At 43.2% G+C, this 22,181-nt stretch overlaps 1 long non-coding RNA gene across 1 annotated transcript; it reads right to left on the bottom strand.

Annotated features, from left to right (window-relative positions):
• Positions 1 to 857: 857 nt before the first annotated feature.
• On the bottom strand, positions 858 to 14,304 carry LOC148124596 (uncharacterized). The gene is made up of 2 exons (XR_015739678.1): positions 14,135 to 14,304; positions 858 to 2,074 (listed from the first exon to the last, which is right to left on the bottom strand). It is a non-coding gene; the product is annotated as an uncharacterized LOC148124596 (long non-coding RNA).
• Positions 14,305 to 22,181: the final 7,877 nt, after the last annotated feature.

The raw sequence follows: 22,181 nt of genomic DNA, 5'->3' as shown, positions 1-22,181 counted from the left end.
TCACTGTTTCCAGGGTGGCCTCATGGGCCAGATCTAAATACCCCATGGGCTAAATTTGGCCCAAAGGCCTTGAGTTTGACACCCCTGGTATTTGACGTTCCCAAATGCCACTATAGCAGAGATGCCAACTAAAGAGATACCCCTTTAGTCTTTTTAGCTGCCAGAAAAAGGAAGTGGGGGAAAACAAGGCATTCTGGAAATGACTAGATAATCACCTCGGCAGCCCAAAGTTGTTGGAGCATATGAAGGTTATTGGAGAGCATGATGGATGACTCTTGGAGATAGATATGTCCTTTTGGAGAAGTCACATCCAGGGGGGTGGGGTTAAGACCAGGGTCAAAGGGGAAATGTATAATGTGTTTTCATACCGGCTGCACCCAGCCATCCACCAACATGGCAATTTCTAATAAACCAATTTACTTTTTCTGAGACGTGGCTAGAGACTTTTGACTTGAATGAGGGTGGATGTGTTGGAGCCCTTACAACAGACGCAAATGGACATACACGAAAAAAGCGGAGAATCTATTCCTACAATATCCTTGTCAGACATCAACTATGTTACATCTCCTTTCTGGAGATTCTTGTGCTCACTTTCTCCGGGATGTTCCTAGTATCCCATCATCCTTTCTTGTCCAAAACTTCGTTCCGCCCCGCACAGAAGCCACTCAGAGCCAGACACAAGAGATGGATTTTTGCAAACCGTTTATTGACATGTTTCAGGAAAAGGTCTCACTCCAGTTTTGGGAGCTGAGACCACGAACAACAGCAGCTCACGATTTCTTACACAGTTGATTTCCAGAAATAAGAAAGTAACATTTCACAAAGCCATTATGCTGTGGGTTTTTTTTTGGGGGGGGGGAGTTCTATCTTGCTTTTAGTCTACATTGTCTGTTTGTCTACGGAGTTATGCCTTCTTTGAGCACACACACCATAAGTTCTACGTGTCCTTTTTTCCCTCCTCGGGGTTTTTGCTGTTTATTTTCTTGTTGCCTGTCTTGTAACTTCCTATCTACTCTTGAGTATGCGTTATTACAGTTCCTTCATCTCTAACTGACACATTGCACATTCGTTCTACTAAATCTATACTCCTTCCTACGATGGGGTGGTATTGCTTCTCAATGGGTAATCCATCATCTTTGGGCTGGGAAACTACTGACATATCTCCAAGGTTACTCCTTTCCATTGGCCGGTGGGCAGCAATAGGCGCGGTTTGACCTATTCAGCCAATGTTCTCTTCTTCTAGTCTTGACAACGTGGTAAGACTTCTTTCATCTCCTCCTCTCTTTCTTGGAGGACTAAGTTGGCAGAAGTGGTCAATTGATTGGGTTGAGATGTTTCTACACCTTGGTTGATAGGAGGAAAATGACCCTTAACTCTTGCCTTCCCCTTTGTTTTGTGTTTTCCCACCCCAAATGTCCTGGACATGGATGAACAAAACTGGAAAGATCAATCAATCAATCATATTTATTAGATCCATGATCAGCAAAATTTCAAAAAAGAAAAGAATCAGGTCCATGTCCATGCTCTGGACACGGATGGATAAATCCATGAAGAAAGACTCAGGTTACCGTTCAGTCTCTATGATGATTATAAGGTCTTATTCGTCAAACTACACCTACATGACTATGCAAAATGTTCTAACATTTCTACTCTGGTCCCTACGGAGTAAGGAACTCCATATTTTGTTGTTTCAAGAGTCTAACTCCAGCCCTATCTAAATTGGATTCCTCTCTCAGACTTACACTGGTCTGTAGCTTCCTTCATGACCCTGGCCTCTCCACAAATGGACATTACGTTGGGCCTGCTTATATCACATGCAGGCTAGTTTCGAAGAAACCCACCACGACTGGAGGTTCGTGGTAGCAAAAGGCAGGTGGGCTACAGGGGTGTGAGCAAACATCTGGGACTTCCCAAGGTATGTGTTCTGGAACCAGGATTTCCAGGTCTGTTAACCTTGTTTCGGCCACAAACGATGGAGGTTGCAGCAAGAATGCCTTTGAAGGCAGGCTGGTGCTATAAGCTGGGTTGTAGCTGCAGAGCCCAGGACAAGCCATGGTTAGGTGGTGGAAGATAACTGTGAAAGGAGAAAATGGTCATTGGTTTCCAGTATGGTTTTTTTTGTTCATAGTTTAATTTGCTATTACAACATATCTTGTCCTCTCTCTTTCCCCAAAGAATAATCCTACAAAATGGCAGAAACTTCTTTCTGGTCTGAATCCAAGTTCTTCATCATTGGTTTCTCCAACCTGGCAACTTTCCAGGGGTGTGAACTCCAGATCCCAGAATCCCCCCAGTCAAGATTCAGCTTACCAAGAATTCTGGGAATGGATATTCCCTGGTATGTAAACTTCAGTTCCCAGAATTCCTCAGCCAAGATGGACAATGCTGAGAATGTGGGAAACTGAAAACCTGGTATCAAAATTCATGTGCCTTTCCTCCTTAATTTATTTCCTTCCTTCCTTCCTTCCTTCCTTCCTTCCTTCCTTCCTTCCTTCCTTCCTTCCTTCCTTCCTTCCTTCCTTCCTTCCTCCCTCCCTCCCTCCCTCCCTCCCTCCCTCTCTCTTTCTCTTTCTTTCTCTCTTAATGAGAATTGTGTGGGCAGTTTTTAAAAAAATATTCATGGGTAAGTTTGATCTAAAAACAAACTGAGAAAAATCCAGTTATTCAGGGCCGAATTACACTTTTTACTGTGACAAAATAATAGTAATAATAATAATAATAATCCATCGTACTAATTGTCCTACAACTCTTATCCATGCTGAGCTCCTGAGGGGTGAGAAGAAATGATGCAAACAGGATAAAATACTCAAAAATCCAAATATTTTGTTTCCTTCCTCATCTGATTCTTTTTTAAGGTCACAAGTTTCCATCCTCTAAAGAAAAGAAAAAAATATCAAGATTTTTATGAAATAAAAACAAAGGCGCCTCGGATATTGGCTTTGAAAAATAAAGACCGGAGTAAATTTAATGCAGGAAACACCTGTTTTTCTGATGTGGGAATCTCCCAATTCAATTATTTTGTCCACAGATATTCCTTAATTAAAGGAACAAAATGCCACAAAACGTAAGAGAAAACTCCTGACTTAGACAGCTTGAGTATCTTTCCATCTTCAGCTTTGTGGCCAGAATCGAAAAACAAAAGCTGCTTTCTGAAATTGAAATCAAGGAATCAGCAAAATCAGTAAACAAATAACACGAAATGGTGCCCTGGCATTTCTCAGCTGGCAGCAACGCGTCAACGGAAACCAAAATTGCTCTGAAAATTTAACTTGAAGAACGGGCTCGAGCAAAACTTGAGAAACCAGCCAGATTTGCTTCGGTTGGGAGTTCTCCACAAAGGTTGGGCCTAAATTTCCCCACACATTTTCCTCACGCAGTCTGAGAAAAGAGAACATCTGTGAATCTTCTTCTGATGGAAAGGAGAAGAAAGGTGGAAAGAAGAGGTTCCCATCCAGGAATGGGCCTCGCAGGTCTGAACGCCTGCTTCGCCATAATCAACCTCCTCTCTGGACAATTCTGCCACCTTCCTTTCTCGCCACATTTCTCCATCCTTGCCTCTCCCAGCATCAAAATCACCTCAAAGTGTGTGTGTGAGAGAGAGAGAGGGAGGGAGAGGGAGGGAGAGATATACAGAGAGAGAGAGGGAAAGAAAGAAAAGAAAGAAGAGAGAGAGAGACAGAAAGAGATACAGAGACAGAGAGAGAGAGAGAAAGAGAGAGAGAGGGAGAGAGAGAGAGACAGAAAGAGAGAGGGGGGAGGGAGAGACAGAGACAGGGAGACAGAGAGAGAGAAAGGAAGGAAGAGAGAGAGAGAGATACAGAGATACACAGAGAGAGATATACAGAGACAGAGAGAGAGAAAGAAAGAAAAGAAAGAAGAGAGAGAGACAGACAGAAAGAGATACAGAGACAGAGAGAGAGAAAGAAAGAGAGAGAGAGGGAGAGAGAGAGAGACAGAGACAGGGAGAGAGAAAGAAAGAGAGAGGGGGGGAGAGGGAGAGACAGAGACAGGGAGACAGAGAGAGAGAAAGAAAGGAAGAGAGAGAGAGAGATACAGAGACACACACAGAGAGATATACAGAGACAGAGAGAGAGAGAAAGAAAGAAAAGAAAGAAGAGAGACAGACAGAAAGAGATACAGAGACAGAGAGAGAGAAAGAAAGAGAGAGAGAGGGAGAGAGAGAGAGACAGAGACAGGGAGAGAGAAAGAAAGAGAGAGGGGGGGAGAGGGAGAGACAGAGACAGGGAGACAGAGAGAGAGAAAGAAAGGAAGAGAGAGAGAGAGATACAGAGACACACACAGAGAGATATACAGAGACAGAGAGAGAGAGAAAGAAAGAAAAGAAAGAAGAGAGACAGACAGAAAGAGATACAGAGACAGAGAGAGAGAGAGACAGAGAGAAAGAGAGAGAGAGAGAGAGAGAAAGAGAGAGAGGAGGAGAATGTCAAATCTTCTGAGAATGAAGCAGAAAATGAGGTGCCCTGGTTGAATTTGGGGGCAAAGGGGGTGATCTGGGAGACCTCGCAAAGGACGGGCTGCTAAGTGGGCAGGACTTACCTGGTCTGTATGTTGTTCAGGAGCAACAGCTAGTGAAGCAGGGCTGAGAAAGATGTTTTATATGAGCTGCTCAACAGACCGTAGGCGAGAAAACAGCCGGGGTTCATCAGCCTTAATCTGATTGCACATTTCAAAGTATCTTTAAATTGTTTTAATTATCGACCTGCCTGTTTACAAAGTTCAGATGCCTCTCGGGAGTTGCTTTAATCTAGAAGAGCTTTGTTCTCCTTTTAATAGCCTTAATTTCAGCTGACTTCCCTCTTTGTAGACACACACATTCCCCCTTTCATCAAGAATGATTGTTTACTTACTCCTTGGGCATTTAGCTTGGTTTTTTTTTTCTTCTTCTGGGATTTTAATTGTCCTCTTTTTTCCCCCCAAGAACCGAGTAAGTGGATCTCTGAGTAAGTGGATCTCCTTGCCAGGGCCTTCAACTCTATCCAAAGTCCTCTTGGGCATGGTGTTAAATCAGATTAATAAATGAAATGAGTCCGATTCACTTTCTTGACTTTTGTTCAGAGTAAAGATGTTGATAGAAAGCAACTGTCAGAAACAGTCCTTTGAGACGGGCAGATTATGTCAAGGAATCATTTGTGGTCAGGAGATTGTGGTTGGGAGCCACAAGGAAGCCAAAAGCTGGTCTTGAGGATATACTAATCAATGAGCAGTCAATTTCTATTGTTCATAACATTTAAGTTTGCTAGTATCCTGGTCTCAGTTTCTTTTCTCGCTGCAATCTGAAACATCTGGGTTTATTAAAGGATTAAAGGATTTGGGTTCCTTCAATGACAAGAAGATCTGTATCCATTCAATGCTGGAAGATCTTCTTCATTCAATGTTGGCAGGTCTGCCTTCATTCAACATTGGAAGATCTGCTTTCATTCAGTGTTGGAAAGTCTGTCTTCATTCAATGTTGGAAAGTCTGTCTTCATTCAACGTTGGAAGATCTGTTTTCATTCAACGTTGGAAAGTCTGTCTTCATTCAACGTTGGAAGATCTGCTTTCATTCAACGTTGGAACCTGTATCTTCATGCCACGCATGGAAGATCTCTATTTCAAAAATGACTGAAAGAGTTATGTTTATTCCTTTCCTCAACAATTCCTCCTTAAGCTCAATCTAATTGATTAATAAGTTTGATGGCATAGATGAGGTAACAAAAGAGGAAACTTCACAATGTAAATGATTTTGTGGCATTCTGTCTAAATCAAGCTGGGACAACCAGCTGGGACAGATGTGATGGAAAATAACGGCATGTTAGGAGACAGGTCCTCTGTCAAATCTAGTCAAGGGTGACTCCACATGTTCTTCCACCTTCCATCTTCTCTCCTCCATCTTTGGAGGGAGGGAGCAAAATGATAGCACATAAATGGAAGTAACCAAGGTTAACCTTATGATGGATTAGCAACATTATAGCAAAGCTTGAGAACAACAATTAAAATTTAAATATCATGGGCCACTTTCCCAGGAATCAATCATATTTTGTCATCATTGTATCATTGTTCAGGACAATGACACCCAAGATGTCTTCTCGGTAGAAGTAGAAGATAATGTAGGGTCTTGAAGAACAATCATTTTATCTACATCTTATGCAGTTCTACACTCAGAGGCCATGCTGGATTTTCATCAGTTGTCCGTGCAAGTGGCTTCCAGGGAAGTAAACTATGGTTAACACAAGTGTTTTCTCCCATGTTAGGAGGGTACAAATTGAGACGTCCTAAGAATCTTAGGTTTTACTGCAAAGCAAGTTCCTGGATTTCAAGATGGGGGCAAGATCATCTGACAATGTCAGAATCAAAGTCAAAGTCAAAGTCCTACAGAATCAAAGTCCTACAGAAGAACTTTGTTGGTCTGGAGAACCTCTTAATCGCCTCCCCGTATAATGTGATTAACACAGTGCTTGGTTATGCACTGATGGATTTTTTTTTTCGGTGAGTGTTCCTGTAAGGACATTTGATCCAGATATTTAACTAAAAGGCAAGGCACCTGGAAGTTTCTCCTGGTTGTGGAGAAGAACTCTTTAAGGATGAAGAGGCCATGGAAAACTTGTTCTTCTTTAAGAAATGGTAGAAAGCAGTGGTGGGATTCAAATTTTTTTACTACGGGTTCTGTGGGGCATGGCTTGGTGGGCATGGCAGGGAAGGATACTGTAAAATCTCCAGTCAGAGGTGGTATTTGCTGGTTCTCCGAACTACTCAAAATTTCTCCAGAACTGGTCAGAACCTGCTGGATAAAGGTTTTAGTCTCCATGAAAGTGTTTCAAACAGTATTTCTGTCTTGGAAATCCAACATTTTCCGACTTACGGATCGAGTCCCCATTTGAGGATCCAAAACTTTCTAGGTTTTCCAAGGAAAATCAAAGGAAGGCAGTGATTTTTTCTCAAAGAACTGTAATTTCAGCCTCAGCAGCCTTTCATAAGGCTGTAGAAATTAAGAATAGGGACATTCATACCTACAAGCTTGGATGGGCAGGAAGTTCACATTATGCTTTAAGCTCATGGGGGAAATATTCAACTTAAGCAGCTTTGTCACATTATAATAATTGTGTTAACCATGATTATCCCCCAAAGAGGAAAGAATTACAATTAAGCCAACTCGTCCTCAAAGAGATGGCTCAATTAATGCTTCACCACTGGGACACCACAGCTGGGGAACCTGTAGCTGTCTTGATTTTGATCAGGGTTGATATTTTGAGGTTGGGTTCCCTCCAGGTCTCCCCAATCAGAAAATCTCAGGGGTGCTACCGTCAAATTCTTGTCAAGGCTTTCCATGGTGGTGAATCAGTTTTGAAAGAAATCGGTGAAGGTTTTGGCAATGGCTGAAGAAGAGAGGAAGGGAAGGTCACCGTATCTGAGTTAAGGAATCTGAACTCTTGGGTAACTTGAGGAGGTCCGTGTGAAGGTTTGTGGGATCTTCATTGGACTCAAGTCCAAGAGATAATAGAGAACCGGTTTGTGGAATGTGCAGAAATGAAACTTCCAGCTCACCCATCAAGGTTGACAGCTTCAGACATTTCTCTTGAAACAGTCCATCTTTGGATCCCTGAGGACTTTGTTGTTGTGGTTGCTGCTGTTGTTTTGGAGTGGCTCAATTATGGTTATCAGGACTTCTTCTTTGACAGATCTATGGCAAGATGCTGTCAATAGAAGGGAAGAACTTATGAGAATCTTCCCAGAAGCAGATAGGTGAGGGTTTTCCCCAGAGTGAGATATTTAGGAGTGTGAAAGTCTCCTGCTGTTGAGTAACAAGCTGTGGGGCTATGGAGAGGTGGCTGCAGGGGTCTGCTTGTTCCAAAGAGATAAGAGGGAGACAAGAAATATCAGGAAAAAGAGAAATGTGTGCTTCATAATTAAGGCCCAGGAGCTGAAGGGTGGAATGGAAAAGAGATACGTTTGATGTTCTACCTGACAGGACAGGAAGAGGAAGAGAAAGAGGCCCAAAGCTTTTCAGATTGAGTGAAGAGGCAATATGAAAAGTATAGACTAAAGAGAAGAATGTTATGCACTTATGGAAGAACAACAACTTCAAGAACAACTTCTTCTTCTTCTTCTTCTTCTTCTTCTTCTTCTTCTTCTTCTTCTTCTTCTTCTTCTTCTTCTTCTTCTTCTTCTTCTTCTTCTTCTTCTTCTTCTTCTTCTTCTTCTCCTTCTCCTTCTCCTTCTCCTTCTCCTTCTCCTTCTCCTTCTCCTTCTCCTTCTCCTCCTCCTCCTCCTCCTCCTCCTCCCTCCTCCTCCTCCTCCTCCTCCTCCTCCTCCTCCTCCTCCTTCTTCTTCTTCTTCTTCTTCTTCTTCTTCTTCTTCTTCTTCTTCTTCTTCTTCTTCTTCTTCTTCTTCTTCTTCTTCTTCTTCTTCCCACTCTCCTCCTCCTCCTCTTCTTCTTCTTCTTCCTCTTCCTCCTCCCTTCCTATGGAGCAACCTTATCCCATGCAGACTTCCCATCTTGCTCTTGACAAGTCCAAGTCCTTTTCATCATGAAGAAACTTCATAGCTCACTCTATTGTTGCTCTGGAATACTTGCTCAATGGACATTCACCTGCATCTCCATTTTAATTGCAGGTATTAGCTTTCATTGCCCTGGCTGGCCTTCCAGCTATGTTGGCACAACACTCCCCATAATTTTCATGGGGCTAGAAGGTTGGGGTTTGTTGGAACTAGGGATTACAACATGCCCAGAAGGGCAGTCAAGTTAAGAAGAGCCAGTGATCTGACCTCTTATTTTAAAGCATTTAATTCTAGGTGTGCTCCATGGAGCCACTTTGACCCAACCTTTGCTTGATTGGCTGGGAAGACTGGGGAGTGGAATTTAGCAACATCTGGAGAATTATACAGGTGCTTCACTTTAACAATTCATCTGAGTTTGTGTCAGATGATCTTCTGAGTTCCATCTTTTTTTCTTGATGTTCTCCAATCAAATCTACGTTCTGATGGCCTCTACTATGAGAAGGCCATCATTTTCAGAAGGTTGTTTCCTGCCACTGGAGATACCGTCCCTTGTAAGATCTCTGGATTAAGCCAGGATAGGGAACAACAAGTGGCTCAAAGTCACCCGGACAACTTCCAAACCAAGTTTGGAAGACTTGAATCTGTTTCTTTGACCTTTTGTAGCCTTCTCAGGACCACATGAGACTTGAGGAGGGGTTCATCTTGACCCTGGGCACCATATCTCAGGGAACCTTCACCTCAGCATCCTGATTCTTGTTTTCAAGGCTGAGATGCAGAACGTGGGCCCAGAAAAATTCAGATTGGGGGCGATCTCTTAATTACTTTATTTATGGGCATTGTTTCCAAGAGTGAGTGAGTGATCAGCAATGATATGTCTTAAATTAATAGCTTAATTGATGGCTTTTGGCTGTGATAAACCTTGTTGCAATGTGTGAAGTGATCAAGATAATTAGATAAAGAATTGGGAAATGATTAGTTCTCCTTGTAAGTTAAACTCAGGCTATCTCCTCGTTGGAAATGGGACTTTCGAACTGCTACAGGAAGCCTTCCTTCTGCTAGTAAAATACTACTAGGAATGATCCTGTCCCATTGTTCATAGGATACGCAGATACCCAAGTGATGATAGAATTCTTTAATTGTGATAATAATAATACATCAATAATACAGGATATCTCTTAAGGATTAATTGCAATGTGGATCCCCAGAGGAACTAATTGATGGAGCCTATCAATCCATTTTTTATTTGCAATTTCCTGCTCTCAGTCTCCTTGTAGATCCTAGGAATTTTGCTAAAATTCCTCCAACGACTTGCCTTCAGAAGTTGTGGTTGCACCATCACTGGAGGTTTCCAAGAAGAAATTGGACAGCCCCTTGTCCGGAGTGGTATCGAGTCTCCTGCTTCAGCAGGGAGTTTGGACTACAAGACCTCCAAGGCCCCTTCCAGCTTTATTCTGAATTGAACCGAAGGGTGGGCTCTCATTTCTTTCCAAGCGAAGGATGGGAATGCAAAGGAAATATTCAGATTGCATTGAGGGCAGCAATGTCACCCCTACCGACGATTTGATTTCCCCAAATGTTGTTGTTTGTCAAGTTAATATCTCCCCAAGGCTCTTCTATCCTGTAATTTGCTCGCTGTAAGCTCCTTCCCTATCTTTTTAATATAACTACTGGTTTTCACGCGTGACTTTCTTAGCCACATAAGAGGCTGTTTTCTAGGTTAGTGACAAATTCATCCGTATCTATGATTCAGTTTCCCTAATGTCATCCTTTGCCAAGTCAGTGTCCCACTTTGGCTTTTTCATTCTGTACTTCCCTGATATAAACTCTTTTCTCTCTTGTTCACATAACTACAATTTTTTTTCATACGCAACATTCACCACTATAAAGAAGGCTGATTTACCGAACATGCAGGACCAACTTAGGAACAAACCAAGTTCATAGGCTTATTAATAAATCTTGTGCCACCGCAGAGAATAGACTCACTTAGAAACTAATGGCTGATTCATGTCCCAACTTGGAAATGTACCTGTTTGTTCCGTTGTGTGAATTCAATTCCAACCCCTGCATAAAAAGGGCCAATAAGTTAAAAAGGGCACTTTTGAATAGCATAATGTTTGAGTAATGTTTGAGTTTGAGTAATGTTTGAGTTTGAGTAATGTTTGAAGAATGTTTTGAGTAATTGAGTAATGTTTGAATCAGAAATGAGGAGGTGATAAGCCACCTGGGAAAGCCAAGAGAAATTATTAAAACCATAAAAAAAAGCAAAAGTTAGAATATTTTAGTCATGTGTTATGACACCCAGAAAAATATAGCATACTTCCCTTGATCCTCCAGGAAAAAAAAATGAAGGCAAATGAGGACCAGGCAGAAGAAGAATATCATGGCTTCAAAATCTAAGGGATTGTTTTGGACAAAACTGAACAGCACTTTCTTGTGTGGCTGTTGATAAAAATAGAATCACCAACATGATCGCCAACATCTGATGTCAGATATGGGAGAAGAAGGAGGAGAAGGGGAGAGGAGAAGGAGAAGGAGAAGGAGAAGAAGAAGAAGAAGAAGAAGAGGAGGAGGAGGAGAAGGAGGAGGAGGAGGAGGAGGAGGAGGAGGAGGAGGAGGAGGAGGAGGAGGAGGAGGAGGAGGAGGAGGAAGAGGAAGAGGAGGAGGAAAAAGAAAAAGAAAAAGAAAAAGAAAAAGAAAAAAGAAGAAGAAGAAGAAGAAGAAGAAGAAGAAGAAGAAGAAGAAGAAGAAGAAGAAGAAGAAGAAGAAGAAGAAGAAGAAGAAGAAGAAGAAGAAGAAGAAGAAGAAGAAGAAGAAGAAGAAGATCATTTGAGTTACAACCATAACAGAATCCATTACAGTCATACTGGCTACTATATTGACACGTATCTCATGATGATTATAAAGTGAGTCACTTACCCAAGTGACCTGATTTCATGAGCATTGTTGCAATGGTTGTTAAGTGAAAATGGCAGTCGTAAAGCAACCACCATGGTCCTTAAGTGAACTAATAGTTTGCAACGGGGCCGGTTGGATAGAAAATTAGGACAATAAATGCTACTTTTCAGCAACACCATCACAAAACGAGAGTCACATGACTTTAGCATCCTGCAAACTGTTGTGAATGTCACCCAGTTGCTGAGTACCTGTCAGAACTTGAAATCCAGGTTGTAAATAGACCCAAGAGAAGTCCATCAGAACTTTGAAGGGTCACTTAAACTGACTGTTCCTATCTCGAGGATTATTTATAAAGTGTAATGATGGTTGGGGCCTTTCCAGAGGGAGAAAAGGAACAGAAGAGGTGCATATCTGATTCCTCGCTTCATATTCATTTAGCTAACATTGATATAATTAATTAGGAATAGCCAAACAAGTTTATATCATGTCCCAGGCATCCAGCTCTTCCAGAAAAACCCTTAGCACTTTTGTAATCTCTTTTTATCTGCAGATAAAGACCAGTTCTGACCAGTTTAGGTGCTCATGTGAATTCCTAAATTTAATTTGAGAGAGAGTGTTCTTTCCCCCAGTGCCAATTATTTCCTGTTTTTCCTTGCTGAATCTGCTTGCTTCGTTGTTGTTTTTTTCCTTCTCCTTTTATTAACCAAACCTCTGCAGGTTGCTGGTGGTTGCAATTGGGCTTTGAACTTTGGTTTTATTGTGATGCAATATTCATTGTGGGCTAACACCGAGTCAGGAGAGATGACAGGAAATGGGCCCGAAGAGCTAATTCTACTTTATTATAAGACTACGTCAACAGAAACCTGCAAGTCTGAAAATGCAAGTCTCTTGCTGTCTCGTTTTACAGCCTGGTAGAAAAATCCTTTTTGAGTTTCTTTGCCTGTTATGCAGCGGTGGGATTCCCTTCCTTTTATCTGATCATTCCCTAAGCAGTTTCTGTCCCTTCCTCCATCCCCCTTCCTAAGTCCCAAATACCAACAAAAATGATATTGAAGACAAAATGACATTAAAAAAAAAAAAAACAGAGAGAGAGCTAATTCTATTTCATTGTAAGACTATATTAACAGGATCTTGCAAGTTTGAAAATACTAATCTCCCTCTGTCTGTTTTTTTTTTTTTTTTTACAGCCTGATCGCTTAGAAATAATCCTGTCTGAGTTTCTTTCTTCCTCTCTCTCTGCCTGTTATGCAGTTGTGGGCTCCCCTCTCCTTTTATCTGATTGTTCCCTAGTCAGTTTCTCCCACTCCCTCCCTCCCTGAGGTCCCACATACCATTAGACGCAACAGGAATGTTACTGAAGACAAAAAGACCATTAAATAAGATGAGAGAAGGAAAAAGACAGAGAAAGATTCATAGTAGTGGGAAAAAAAATCCTCTTCTCCATCTCTCTCTTTTTCCCTTCCTTCTTTTCTCCCTCCTTCGTTCCCTCCCTCTTTCTCCCTCCTTTCCTCTCTTTTCTCCCTTCCTTTCTCTCTTTCTTCCTTCTTCCTCCTTCCCTCCCTCCCTCCACCCCCTCTTTCTCTCCTTCTCTCCCTCCCTCTTTCTCCCTCCTTCCTTCTCTTTTCTCCCTTCCTTTCTCTCTTTCTTCCTTCTTCCTCCCTCCCTCCCTCCCTCCCTCCCTCCACCCCCTCTCTTTCTCTCCCTCCCTCCCTCTTTCTCCCTCCTTTCCTCTCTTTTCTCCCTTCCTTTCTCTCTTTCTTCCTTCTTCCTCCTTCCCTCCCTCCCTCCACCCCCTCTTTCTCTCCTTCTCTCCCTCCCTCTTTCTCCCCCTTCCTTCTCTTTTCTCCCTTCCTTTCTCTCTTTCTTCCTTCTTCCTCCCTCCCTCCCTCCCTCCACCCCCTCTCTTTCTCTCCCTCCCTCCCTCTTTCTCCCTCCTTCCTTCTCTTTTCTCCCTTCCTTTCTCTCTTTCTTCCTTCTTCCTCCCTCCCTCCCTCCACCCCCTCTCTTTCTCTCCCTCCCTCCCTCTTTCTCCCTCCTTCCTTCTCTTTTCTCCCTTCCTTTCTCTCTTTCTTCCTTCTTCCTCCCTCCCTCCACCCCTCTCTTTCTCTCCCTCTCCCTCCTTCCCTCTTTCTCCCTCCTTCCTTCTCTTTTCTCCCTTCCTTTCTCTCTTTCTTCCTTCTTCCTCCCTCCCTCCAGCCCCCTCTCTTTCTCTCCCTCTCTCCCTCCTTCCCTCCCTCCCTCCTATCCACTGGAATTCCCCTGGAATTCTAATCAACGGCACCATCACAGTCCTAGGAAAAGCTTCACCTCCGCCATGTGTTCTCCAACTGGTCTGGGCAGTTCACATCAGGCGGAGTCTTTTGAAGGAGTTGGACTCCCCTTTAAGGCGGAGTCCAAGTTTTAGTGATCAGCGTCAGTAAGCTGAGGATTTAAATCGAGTTGGATCGAATACTCCCTTAAACGAAATGCTTAAGAATAGCAGTGAAACCTTTCAACCTAGTTCTTGGCATAAACTGTTCCATTGTTATTGCTGTTGTTGTTATTCACAATCACAACTCCACCCACCCACCCCCGGTGGCTTCATAGTTTCCATTTATGATGTTCGGAGTGTAAATAACTCATTTTTTTTTTAAAAAAAACTCACCTTAGCAAACAAAGAAACCCTGCCAAGAACAGAATAAACAACAGATAAACAGTGTTAGAGATCATGTAGTCCCAACCCCTTCACCCAAGCAGATCTTACACCATTTCTGACAGGTGGCAGTCCAGTCACTTCTTGAAAGCTTCCAGCAGTGAAGCTCCCATGACTTCTGAAGAAATATATTTCATCCAGATGAAAAAAAACAAAACTTTTTAAAAAAAACATAAATGAGTTGTGTGTGTGTTTTAATAGTGACCACTAGGAGGTGGACTTATTTGATTAACGTCCTAAAAGAATGGCAAAACAGGAAATGGGAAATTTGTACACGTATACGTGTATACACACACACACACACACACACACCTAAACACACAGAAGCACAGTCACTCGGTCATGGGTGTTCAGTCATGTTTTGTTCACTTTATTGTGGTGGTTTATAATTCCTTTCAGAAGTTCTTTAGATATTCTATGGCACGGAAATGATGGTCTTTCCCCCATCATGGTTAATTAAAATTTGCTTGGTGCTATTTTTAATTGGTGTGGAATGAACTGCCAATACGTCTGTCTGGTAGACATTATGCTATATATTTGGTTGATAGGTTCTCTTCCTTCCATAATCAACATAGCTTTCCAGATTCTGGTCATATCTTCTGCTCCTTCTCCGGTGAAATATTCTTAAAAGAGGGGATTTAGAACGGGACACCAGAAGGTAGATCTTCGCCAATAAGGACATCGATTTGTGTTTCTTCTTTCGCAAGCAACTTCTTAATCTGGTCTTGTCTTTTTCTTTCAGGCACAAAGATCCGTATTTTCATTCTTTTCTCCTCCCCTGGCCCAGGAATTAACACTTGGTGGGGTGTTAATAAGTTCTTGAACATGGTTCCTTCTTTTATGGAAGGGAAGGAGAAGGAAGAGAATGAGGAGGACAAAGGAAAGGAGGAGGAGGAGGAGGAGAAGGTGGAGGAGGTGATGAAGGAGGAGGAGGAGGAGGAGGGCAAGAAGAAGAAAGAGAAGAAGAAGCATAAGGAGGAAGATGAGGAAGAGAAGGAAGGGGAGAAGAAGAAGGAGAAGGAGAAGAAGAAGGGGACGGAGAAGGAGGAGAAGAAGGGGAAGGAAAAGAAGGAGAAGGAGGAGAAAGAGAAGGAGAAGGAGGGGAAGGGGGAGGAGGAGGAGAAAAATAAAAAGAAGGAGAAGGAGAAGGGGGAGAAGGAGGAGAAGGGGGGGAAGGAGAAGGAGGGGAAGGAGGGGAAGGAGAAGGAGAAGAAGAAGAAGAAGAAGAAGAAGAAGAAAGGGAAGGAAAAGAAGGAGAAGGAGGAGAAAGAGAAGGAGAAGGAGGGGAAGGGGAGGAGAAAAAGAAAAAGAAGGAGAAGGAGGAGAAAGAGAAGGAGAAGGAGGGGAAGGGGGAGGAGAAAAAGAAGGAGAAGGAGGAGAAAGAGAAGGAGAAGGAGAAGGAGGGGAAGGAGGACAAGGAGGAGAAAAAGAAAAAGAAAAAGAAAAAGGAGAAGAAGGAGAAGGAGAAGGAGAAGGAGGAGAAGGAGAAGGAGAAGGAGAAAGAGAAGGAGGAGAAGGAGAAGGAGAAGGAGGAGAAGGAAAAGGAGAAGGAGGAGCAGCAGAAGAAAGAGGAGCAGAAGAAAGAGGAGCAGAAGAAGGAGGAGCAGAAGAAGATACAGTGTCAGAGGAGGAGGAGGAGGAGGAGGAGGATCGTCATCATCACTGGTCCCAGGCCATGCCATTCAATTTGTCACCATCCACCTGCGCTCTCAAACCCTAGAAAAGATGAATAGAATTTCCCAAGCAAGCAAGTCCATCTTTAGCATTCCAGAAGACCAGAGAGCTTTCCACAACCACCTGTAGAAGATTGCCATGTCCAAGACGATCTCACAGGGCTCCTGCATCGGGATGACCTCTTCTGCTGTGATTGCCATGTACCGCTTCCAATGCTTTAACACCCAACCCAGTCGCATTTTCCAAGGCTTGTCCACCTATAACCCTTTTCTTCCGTTCTTCAGTGAAGTTCAGGAGGAGCCTACCAAGGTCTAGAGCCAATTGTGTCCCTTTGCTGTCATCTAGTGGACAATCTTCAGTTCTTCAGTGAAGCTCAGGAGGAGCCTACCAAGGTCTAGAGCCAATTGTGTCCCTTTGCTGTCATCTAGTGGACAATTTGAATACCTAAGACTTCTACTTCCTCCCTCCCTCCCTTCCTTCCTTCCCCTTTTTCTATTTCCTCCCTTCCTCTCTTCCTCCCTCCCTCGCTCCCTCCCTCCTTCTTCTACTTCTTACCTCTCTTCATCCCTCCCTTCCTTCCCCTTCTATTTCCTCCCTAGCTCTTTCTTCTACTCCCACTCTCCCTTCCTCCTTCCTTCCTTCCTTCCCCTTTTTCTATTTCCTCCCTTCCTCTCTTCCTCCCTTCCTCCTTCTTCTACTCCCTTCCTCTCTTCATCCCTCCCTCCCTCCCTCCCCTTCTATTTCCTCCCTCCCTCCCTCCTTCTTCTACTCCCACTCTCCCTTCCTCTTTTTCTATTTCCTCCCATCCCCTCTTCCTCCCTCCTTCTGCTACTATCTTCCTTCCTTCCTTCCTTCCTTCCTTCCTTCCTTCCTTCCTTCCTTCCTTCCTCCCTCCCTCCTTCCTTCCTTCCATCCATCCATCCATCCATCCATCCTTTCTTTTCCCAAATGGTTCTTCATCCTCCTTTCTCTGGAAGAACCCCACAATGGATGCCTCTCTGAAGACGCACGTCAGCTTGTTCACAAGAGCCAGCAGGGCCATCCAGGTTTCAGAACGAAAATAAAGTTTTCCCATTATAGCAACTGGTTTTCTCTCCGCTCTCCACTGTGAATTTCTGAACTGCACCAGTGTTTTCTAACTCTCTGGAGGGGGTTACTTTTATTCTTAAGGACGCTAAACGGAGAGAACTTTCCAAGAGGCTGCATGCTTTTATGCTATGTTGTTGACACCCCTCGTGATTAAAACACGCCCCTTCAGAATTGGGCTTTTAATTAACTTCGTCTGTGTCTTTTCTTCCTGGATGTTATCACCACCCACCTATGGCCATGAGATCTAGGAACCTGGGTTTATGAAAGCACCAGAAACATTGGATGTTCCCATGACAGAAGGGAGTGGTATGGAAGCTGCACTCCCAGTTCAAAATTTCTCGGACGCGGCACACCTGTAGATCGGAGAAAAGTCAGAATTAATCCCTTTCCTAAGGCCCGTGTGAGAAGTCTTGAGATCACTATTGCTCAATCTCAATAACTTTGTGAGGACTTCAACTCCCAGAATTCCCCAGCCAGCAGGAATATGGCTCTGTGTGTGTGTGTGTGTGTGTGTGTGTGTGTGTATTAATAAATGTCCATTTTGAATACGAAGTGGAAAAAGGAAACTTTCCCCTTTATATTTCCCCTACTGGATATTTTTTTAAAATGTTATTATCAGAATGGCTATTCTTTTTCTTTTAAAAAGTTTTTAGATAGAGACGACTACACAGCCAGTTAGCCCATAAATCCTTATGTCATGTTTTATGTTATGTTGGTTATGTTACATTATGTTTGATGGTTTGTGTTATGTCATAGTTTACGTTATCAGTTACGTTTATATTATGCTATGTTTTGTGCTAGGTTGTGCTATTTATTAAACTTACATCCCACCCATCTGGCTATCGAAATGCGAGAAAATCTTACTGAGGTGTGGTAAAAATGCATTTAGTGGTAAGATGCAGTGTGAAGCCAATTAAAAATGTTGTCGCTCCGGATCTCATACACACATTTTTGCAACCAAAACCACTCACTAGGTATTCTTCCCCAGAGGGGTGTTGACTAGAACTCCAAGCCTCCCAGCCATGATGGAAGAACCTTCTAGAACTATAACTCATTCGTTCGATTTGGGGTTTAAGTAGTTTCCCATTTCTGCTTCTGATTCTGAGCCACGGAAGCAACAGTTTTAGATACTGGTCATGTTGGCTGTCTTGATCCAAGGAAGAGGAGACCAAAAATCGAAAGAAAAACCAAGAGACATGGAATTACGTGCCTGGGGATTTATTGAAAAGGGTCATGAAGCAACACAGTGGGTGAAAAAACCAGGAATTTCACAGAGAAAAGGAGCTGAGTCTTGAGCAGTTCAAAGGAGAAAAGAACTCAGGGAGAGAAAAGCAGAAAGCTCAGACCTTCTACAGAAGGTCTTCCATCCAAATCTTCTCAATCCAAGACCAGCAGAAGCAGTCTCATCATTCCTGTCAACATGAGGGTCCATTCTTTGGATTCTACCTGTCCATCAGTAACCACAAGGGGTCAAGGTGATGTTTCCACGGCCTCCCTGAAGATTTCTCCCACCGAGCAATCCTCTACTCAGGACTGAGGGCCTTCCTAGGATCCCAGATCCAGGAGCAGCACATGGTGTGTTGCCTCCAACGGCAACAGGGTCACAGCTGGCAGAGAGGATGGGACCAGGGATGGTCACAATGAAGGGAGGAGGCTGGATCACGATTTCTGAAGGTGGGATCTGGTTGATGGGTTGTGGGACGATTCCAGACAGGGTTCCAAGTTCTCCAGAACTTACGCCTCCTCTGAGAAGGCTACTTCCCAGGCCACTCATGCTTCCTCCTTGAAGGCCACCTCCAAGACCTCTACCACCAAGGCCAAGGCCACCAGCGGAGGCACCTCCAGAGACACCAGCAGAACCAAGACCAAACTGTGGGGTGGAGGCACAGGATGGGATGGTGCAGGATGGAGGACAGAAAGCCATCGCTGAAATCTGGAGACAAGGTCAAGAAGGAACTAAGTCAGAACAAAGGAAGAAGAGAAGAAGACAATCTCTCCATCGGTTATCATATTTCTCTCCTACCAGTTTCCTACCCAAATCTGCAGAAGACAAATGAACTTACCTGTTCTTTGAGGAGAAGTTACGAAGACAAGAGAGTCAAGTGAAGCTGTTGGATTTTGGAAATGGAGCTGGGCTTTTTATACTCTTGTCTTGGCATCTGGACTGGTTTGGACTGGTCAGACCCTGCCTCTTTTCTGGCTTAAAGGTTGTGTGAGCCATGGCTGGTTTTCTTTTCATGTGGGTAACCTAGCATTGCTCAGCAGAAAATGCTGGAGAAGTAAGCTGCCATCATGAATATATATATATCCCTTTGTTGTATTTAATGTTCCCAATTTGTTGATTGGCGTTGTGGTCAGCCTTGGTTGTTTTTTATTTGAGAGGTGGAGAGGAAGGAAGGGAGGAAGGAAGAGAGGAATGGAAGTAGGAAGGAAATAGAAGAAGGGAAAGCAAAGAAGGAAGGATGGATGGATGGATGGATGGATGGATGGATGGATGGAAGGAAGGAAGGAAGGAAAGAAGGAAGGAAGGAAAGAAGAATAACCAAAGCTGTAATTCTTAAGGAAGCCTCAGAAATAATCCAACTACTTCAAAAACAATTAATTAAAGTCCCAAGGCACATCATGCTGGGGTGATTAGCAAAAAATCTAGGTGTTAACATGAGAACATGATTGCCATATGAGGGCACTTCAAAGAACTGGCCCATTAAGGATTTAATACACTGAAAATTGCTTCATAAGGAAGGCTGAACATAGTATATTTCAGGAGTCACAATCTGAATCTTAATTTTACTACTCAACCTGAAGCCAAAGCGAAGATCAAATGAGCAAACATGTTCTTGCAATACCAAGAAACTAGGACATCTCAAAGTCATATTCTCTTGAGTCTAGTTCCTTGGATTCCTCTATTGGGAGGCTCAAATTTGATCCTCCTGGATCCATCAGAGAGGGTTGAGTTGTCTTTGAAGCCCGACCAGGAAATTGCTACAAATAACTGCTTTGTTCGGTTGATCAAATGACTCTCTAAGGAACTGAGTTGAGTTGAATAATTTTATTTGGCCAAGTGTGATGAGACACAGAAGGAATTTGCTTCTGGTGCACGGGACCCTCAAGTATTACAACTTTGGTTATCCTTCCTTCCAAAGCAGTCCTTGGTTGCATTCATTGAGGGATAGAATGAAAATGATGTGCGGTTCTAATTCCCTCTTTATAAACCTTGATTGCATCCTGTTTTGGCCCCCATGATATGAAAACGATGTTGAGAACGTGGCAAGAGTGCAGAGAAGAGCAACAAAAATGGTTAAATGGGGCTGGAAGCTAAAACATACAAAGAAGAGTTGCAGGAATTGGATATATCTAGTTTAATGAAACGAAGCATCAGGTGAGACATGATAGCAGCCTTCCAATATTTGAAGGGCTGCCCTCAAAGAAGAGGGGGATCAACCTATTCTCCAAAGCCCCTGAAAGCAGGACAAGAAGCAATGGATGGAAACTAATCAAGGAGAGACTCAACCTACATCTAAGGAGGGATTTCCTGACGGTGAGGACAATCAATCAGTAGAACAATTTGTTTCTGGAAGTTGTGGGTGCTTCATCACTGGAGGTTTTTAAGAAAAAGATCTGTCTGGAATGGTATATAGGGTTTCCTGCTTGAGCCGAAGGTTGACTAGAAGACCTTCAAAGTCCCTTCCAACTCTGTTATTCTGTTAAATAATAATGCTACAGCCATATTAGTTGGGTAAATACACGTAGACAAACACAGCCATTGCTTCAATTAATGACCGAGTCCTGATTTTGGTGCTACATGAAGACAGTCTGTAGGTGTAAAATTAGATTTAAATCAGGCCTCCTTTAAAAAAAAAAAGTTTGGATTTAAATCAGACAAAAGGGTGATGCAAAATCTGTCTGGTCAATCCACAGGTAGTGACCCTTTTGATCTCGTGGCATTACAAATCCCATTGGTAGCCACGCTGCCTACAAGCAAGAATTTCTGAGCTGTCAGAAGAAATTTGGGAGTGTTTAGATGATTCCTTGAACTCCAGGGTATTTGTAATCCATTTATTTATTTATTTTCCTTCCCCGGGGTTTAAATCAAAGGAAATGCAAAGAACAACGCAAGACGAGAGGAAGTGACTGATGGGCTATTAACTTTCTTTGATGGTACCTTAATTCTGCTGAGTTCTTAATAAAACTATTCTGACTCAGGAAAAAGGGTAAAAATGGGTGTTGCAAACTAAGAACATCAGACAAAAGAGGTGGCTTCTTAGACATTTGAGAAGGCCAGCAGAATGGTATAAAAGCTTTGGCCTCTTCAGGTATCTCAACGGCTTCACTTGAGTTCTCCTGTCTTCACACAAAGATTTCAGAAGAAGAGGTAAGAGGCCATGGTTCTTGGAGAAATGTCCATGCTTAGCTAATGTGTCCTTTAGGATCCAGTGAGGTCTTCTGATTCTTCTCCACGCTAACACCTTTTGTGAGAATGGCTCTGTGTGGTCATGACCAGCTTGGTCTTCCAAAATTGATAGCTGAAATTTTCCACGCTTGGTACCTCCTAAGATCCATGGATAAAGTTTTTGTGTCTGAGGAGGAAAAGCTGTAAAAATTAGGAGAACTTATCTTGGGAAACTGGTAGGAGAGAAGTGTGATAAATGATGAAGATACATCCATTTGTTTTCTTCTCCTTTGTTCTGACTTGGTTCCTTCTTGATCTTGTTTCCAGATTTCAGCAATGGCTTTCTGTTCTCCATCCTGCGTCGTCCCATCTTGTTGCTCCACCCCACAGTTTGGTCTTGGTTCTGCTGGTGGCCTTGGCCTTGGTGGTAGAGGTCTTGGAGGTGGCCTTCAAGGAGGAAGCATGAGTGGCCTGGGAAGTAGCCTTCTCGGAGGAGGCGTAAGTTCTGGAGAACTTGGAACCCTGTCTGGAATCGTCCCACAACCCATCAACCAGATCCCACCTTCAGAAATCGTGATCCAGCCTCCTCCCGTCGTTGTGACCATCCCTGGTCCCATCCTCTCTGCCAGCTGTGACCCTGTTGCCGTTGGAGGCAACACACCATGTGCTGCTCCTGGATCTGGGATCCTAGGAAGGATCTCAGGCCTGAGTAGAGGATTGCTCGGTGGGAGAACTCTTCAGGGAGGCCGTGGAAACATCGTCTTCATCCCTTGTGGTTATTGATGGACAGGTAGAATCCAAAGAATGGACCCTCATGTTGACAGGAATGATGAGACTGCTTCTGCTGGTCTTGGATTGAGAAGATTTGGACTGGAAGACCTTCTGTAGAAGGTCTGAGCTTTCTTCTTTTCTCTCCCTGAGTTCTTTTCTCCTTTGAACTGCTCA

The sequence above is a fragment of the Pseudonaja textilis genome, chromosome 16 (genome assembly GCF_049901715.1).
Source record: "Pseudonaja textilis isolate UNSWEBS1 chromosome 16, rPseTex1.2, whole genome shotgun sequence".
Classification (NCBI taxonomy): domain Eukaryota; kingdom Metazoa; phylum Chordata; class Lepidosauria; order Squamata; family Elapidae; genus Pseudonaja; species Pseudonaja textilis.
This window is presented reverse-complemented; position numbering and strand designations above follow the sequence as displayed.